The 5902-nt window shown below is 38.1% G+C and overlaps 1 long non-coding RNA gene across 1 annotated transcript; it reads right to left on the bottom strand.

Moving 5' to 3' along the window:
• Positions 1–2827: 2827 nt before the first annotated feature.
• On the bottom strand, positions 2828–4590 carry LOC116539737. Its single transcript, XR_004264160.1, has 2 exons — positions 4048–4590; positions 2828–3183 (listed from the first exon to the last, which is right to left on the bottom strand). It is a non-coding gene; the product is annotated as an uncharacterized LOC116539737 (long non-coding RNA).
• Between the last annotated feature and the right edge of the window lie 1312 nt (positions 4591–5902).

Below are 5902 nucleotides of genomic sequence, written 5' to 3'. Positions count from 1 at the left end.
AGTTTTCTAATACAGAATGAATAAAGGAATGGGTTTAGATTAAGAATGACTTCATAATTTTATAATCCAAGGCAGCTAAATGTTGTTTCAAATCTGGCTCCATATATGTCATCTGTTAAATACTTAATGTAATGTTTAGCTGATTTAGAAAGAACTGCAATATTTTTATGCTGGAAAATGTGCTTATCTTCTGACAGCAAACATGAGGCTATTGAGTGATCATGACAAAAACTAAAGCATTAATACAAACAGATTGCATAGACTTAATTTTTGCCCATTATTTTGAATAGCAAGGACTCCTTACAAATTGGTATGCTAAGCTAACCTCACCAAACTCCTAAACTAACATTATTGATGTCACAGTTACCAATGTTGCAAAAAGAGAAATTTGTTTAACCAAAATGTTTAAATAGTGGAATCATAAGCACTCTCATTCAATCTTCCTTGTCCATCCCTCAAACGAAGCTATTTTGAAATGCAATTTACAAACACTGCAATTATTTACATACACACACAACACATGCACACAAATACACATACATTGACATGTTATGTACATGTTATCTAATAACATAACTTTGCATACTTGCGGCACTTTTTTCTCTAAGCCAACTAGGTGCTAAGTAAGTATCTTTAATGACATCCTCATGCACTACTTTATAGCAAGCTATTTCTTATTTTTACCATTTCAACAACTAGAAATAATCTTCAGATCAGCCCATTATAAGATATGCTCAGACAGTAACATGTAAATATACATGAAGATTCAGAGGGAGAGCCTTTCTGAGACTACTTTAAACACCCAGAATAAAGGAAAAATGATTTCAGCAGTAAAAGAATCAGCAGGGACAGAAAAGTGCCAACTCTGATTAGAAGCCTTAAAAGCACTAACGGCAGCATCTCAAGGTAAAACAGAATTTTCAATAACTCACCCGGCATCGCAGTGCTTGTAAGTGGTGAGAGGTGATTGGAGGGGGAAATGGAATTTGACCTTTTCTTGGTGAAGTAAAAGAAGAAGTTCATCCATTGAACTGGAAGCTTTTAGTGGAGTTACTAGAAGACAAAGCTACATGCTTGAAAGGAACAGAAAGTGCAGAGCTTCACAGTTTTATCACAGAAGGTGCTTCAATCAGTTTACATTTGATTGAAACTCAATTTCTGCAGAACTATTCTGAACAGTCACCTTTAAGATTCCAAGGTTCTCATAAATTTCTATTTATTAAATTCCACACACATAGAACGTTGCAAAATTCATTAGGTCCTTTAGAAAACATTATTGCATTATACAGCATATCAACGCATATTAAAAACTGTATAAAAGTTACGAATAGAGTTCATGAAATGTTAAAATAAATGTTTGTCTTGTATTGAGCTGCATGCAAAATACACTTCCTCTTTCCAGGTAGCATTGCTTTTTTTTTTTACTGAAAATTACTGATGTCAGAAGGTCTCAGTTCTACCTCATACTGGATTATCTTATTTGATTTTCTCATCAGATACTTAATATTTAAAAAATGAGTTTTAGATCAATGATGGTTCTGAAAAGGTGACATGCAGATGTTTAATAAGGATTTTTTTCAGGTTTGAGGTAAATTTTTATTTTCTTAACCTAACGTTTTAACATCTACTTATGTTGTCTTCCCTTTATCATTGTTAACCTCAGTAACTTCACAAATCAAAGTAACTGGAAGGGAGCAATGGCTTTTTATCCTGCGTTGTATCTTAGAGCTAATTTGTAGTCATTTAAAAAGAAGGACTAGTCCGCCTCTAAAGAATCCTGATGTGACTCAATACTGATTCACTTCTTTTTACCCAGCAGGATGCACCAAATAGGCAGTAAATAAATATCAGTCTCATGAATGAATAATGAAAATGGAGAGACACAGAACTGAAAGAATCATACTACTCATCGTTAGAACAGATATATTCACCAGAAACCCACTAAGACCCCAGGTAAGATAAATGTCATATTCTGACAAAAGCACTAAGAAAAAGAAGGGATAAAATGTACTTGAATAAAGTGAACAACCAGGAACTAAGTAAGTCATGTCTGAGTGTGGTAGCCAGAATAAGAGATTCCCCAAGATCCCCAGGTCTTCATTCCTGAAACCTGTGGCAAAAAGGACTTACTAGGTTAACTTACTCAGTTAAGGTTCGTGAGAAGGCAAGATTATTCTGAATTTACAGGTAACCTTTACCAGGATCCCTGCAAGAGCAAGGCAGGCGTGTCAGCATCAGAGAAGAGGCGGCAGTGACAAAAGCAGAGGTCGGAGTGATGCCACCGCTGGCTTTGAAGGTGAGGGAAAGGCCGCCCACCAAGGACGGCAGGCAACTTCATGAAGCTGGAAAAGGAGCCGCTCTCCCCTCGAGCCTCCACAGGGCATGCAACCCTGCCCTGCCTGATGCAGCCCAGGAAACCCAGCAAAACCCATTCAGACATCTGACCTTCAGAAATAGGAGATTAAGAAAGTTTCGGTTTTTGAACTTTTATTTAAATTCAGGGGTACATGTGCAAGTTACATAGACAAATGTGTGTCATGAGGGTCTGTTGTGTAGATTATTTCATCACCCAGGTACTAAGCATAGTACCCATCAGTTATTTGTCCTCAACCTCTCCCTCCCCCCACCCTCTACCTTCTAACAGGCCCGAGTGTCTGCTGTTCCCCTGTGCGTGTCTGTGTGTTACCATCACTTAGCGCCCACTTGGAAGTGAGAACATGCGGTATTTGGCTTTCTGTTCCTGCATTGGTTTGTTAGGGATCATGTTTTAAGCTATTAAATTTCTGGTAGTTCGTTACAAGAGCAATAACAAACCAACACACTCGGCTATGACTTCTTGATTTCTAAATCTGCTTTTAATAAAAAGGAATTATTTTCACTTGGAAGAAAGAAGAGTGTAAGCAAAAGAACACAAAGACATACGTGAAATCATCTGCCCTGCCCATTTTAAAGAATACTGCTTATTCCAATCATGGATATAATGCAGAGAGAGGCACACGCGGTGTATCTGGATGATGCTAAGGGAAGACTCTATCTATGACTTTTAAGCCAAAGTTAATTAAGCTGGAAATATGCCATCTGATCATCTGAGTTTTCTATCTTGCTATTCAAAAATGTAGTTGTTAACAAAGGATACTTCAGATTTTCCATTTAGAAATGATTACTTTTCTTCTTTGTCAGATCCTAATCACAAGGGAATTCATAATTAAAAATACCTCTAAACCTTGAAAGATAGAAAGCCAACAGTCCCACGTTTCATATAAATATGTAGATTTTCTTTATGACTCTTTTAAATGAAGCTGTTTCTCCATTGTGCAAGGATGATAAGTATCCTATTGCACTAATAACCTTTCAATATTATTAACTGTGTTTTCCTTTCACGTCTAAAATAAGTACCTGGTTCCTGGTTAAGAAAATTCTCTTGAGAGGAATGACTGCTTAATGGTGTTTGTTTCTATAAACACAAAATATGTCATTAATCCGGTTTTATCCCAGAGAGGATAGTTGTTTACATGCATTACGGTGATTTTATTGTATCTTATTAAGGAATAATGGCAAACTAAAGCAACCGCATTAACACAGTCTCGTAATAAAAAGTAACGTTTTGCTATTCTAATTAGTTACACTCATTTTGAGAGAATGAAGCTAGATGTTTGGTTATGTTTGAGTCTTTAAAAAGGAATGCCTTCCATTGGTTTTTAGCACAGGTGCACTAAGCTGCTTGTGCACGACTGTTTCAGAAGCGAGGCCAAACATTTGCAGAAAAAAGCTGGTCATGTCTCCAGAGCTGTAACTACGTGCAAAAAAAGAGGCCTCCCAACAATAACTGTATGTTCAACTAACTGTCCCTTTGTGTCATTAATTAGCTATGTAGTTGGCTACTTGCCCTGCGTAGGACCAAATACAGGCACAATGATTTGCACATGGGCAGTTATGAACCTATGGATTTGGATTCACATGTGTAAAATCAGTAGGTGCTTTTACAAATTTGCTCTCAGCAGTTTGCCTCTCACTTCAAACACAGCTACATATATATTTTTAACTTACCTTTCTTTAATAAATACATTGGGAGTGTCAGTAAGTTGCTTTCTCCTCCCCAACACCTGCTGCTTTTCATAATCATCATCATTCTCTATGCATGAGTGATGAGATCAACTCTGCTGAGAATCTTTTTGTGAACAAATATGGAAAAGGCATTTGCGTGGAAACAGTTACTCTGATAATTATAAATGTCAGCTTTCTTTTCCATAAGCTGTAACTATGAAATTGGTTTCTCATTTTTAATGAAGTGAAGGATTGAATCCTTTTTGGATTACCTCAACAACAGCAAAAGCATGCCACTGATTTAATGTGAGCTCTGTGTTATCTTTACTACATTCACAAGAATAAGTGCCAACGAACCATGATCTACTACAGCCGAAGTGGAATTTACTTCATCTAGTCAAATCTAAGGGTTGCAGTCTGTATCTTAATTGTGAGTCTAGTGAAGGTCACTGGCTCCCTTCAGACTCACAGTCAACAGGTCTGCGTGTGAGTGAGGTAAATCCCAGCTGCCGTCTCGCAGGTGTATGGTAAAAGGTGGAGGGGAGGAGAGTGGTGCAAAAAGCCCAAGATCAATTAGTTCAACCATTGCGGAAGACAGTGTGGCGATTCCTCAAGGACCTAGAAATAGAAATTCCGTTTGACCCAGCAATCCCATTACTGGGTATATATCCAAAGGATTATAAATCGTTCTACTATAAGGACACGTGCACACGAATGTTCATTGCAGCACTGTTTACAATAGCAAAGACCTGGAACCAACCCAAATGCCCATCAATGATAGACTGGACAGGGCAAATGTGGCACACAGACACCATGGAATATTATGCAGCCATCAAAAATGATGAGTTCGTGTCCTTTGTAGGGACATGGATGAACCTGGAAACTATCGTTCTCAGCAAACTGACAGAAGAGCAGAATATCAAACACGGCATGTTCTCACTCATAGGCGGGTGTTGAACAATGAGAACACATGGACACAGGGAGGGGAGCACTACACACTGGGGTCTGTTGGGGGGAAATAGGGGAGAGACAGAGGGGGGAGGGGAGTTGGGGAGAGATGGCATGGGGAAAAGTGCTAGATGTGGGTGATGGGGAGGAAGGCAGATCACACTGCCACGTGTACCTATGCAACAATCTTGCATGTTCTTCACATGTACCCCAAAACCTAAAATGCAATAAAATTAAAAAAAAGAAAAAGACAAAAAAAAGAAATAGCCTAAGAGAACTGAACTCAGAAATGGTTTCAGTACATTCTTAACATATGACAAGCAGGTGCTATTATGCATCAGTACATCACTATTCACTTACAAGTTCCCATAGAAAAAAATTTCAAGAGCAACTGTCAACTACCTGTGTCAACTACCTTTGGACTAGTTGGAAAACCATTTTTTTCTACCTAGAATCCTTGCAGTAAAAGGAATATCCAGGATCTAAGCTCTGCTAGGACACAAACGTGAAGTCTATGTCTTTCTTGTTAATAATGCATGTAACCCCAGACATCAAGCACAATGCCTGGTAAATATTTGTTGAATAATAATAAATGTGTGGTAAAATTCAGACAAATGAACTTGCTACATTGAAACCATTGGCCCCCCAAGGCCACCAGAAAAACCAGCTTTGAACAAAGCTATCTTTAGTAGACCTATTGCATTAAGGGAGAATACTATTTTCATAGATTAATGCATTGTCCAGACGGGGAAGTTTATGGAGGAGTATATTTATAGAGTTTATGCCTGGCCTGGGTGATTTTAAGGTGAGTCTTGCAAAGCAGGGAATTTGTCAGAATTGGGCAGAGTTTATGATGTAATATCTTTGAGGTAGTGGGTGCAGGATGGCAAGTCTTGAAACACGTGTTGAT

Source organism: Sapajus apella, unplaced genomic scaffold (genome assembly GCF_009761245.1).
Source record: "Sapajus apella isolate SASKATOON/1434 unplaced genomic scaffold, GSC_monkey_1.0 scaffold132, whole genome shotgun sequence".
NCBI classification, from domain to species: domain Eukaryota; kingdom Metazoa; phylum Chordata; class Mammalia; order Primates; family Cebidae; genus Sapajus; species Sapajus apella.
The sequence above is the reverse complement of the archived record's forward strand: the minus strand, read 5'-3'. Positions and strand labels throughout refer to the sequence as shown.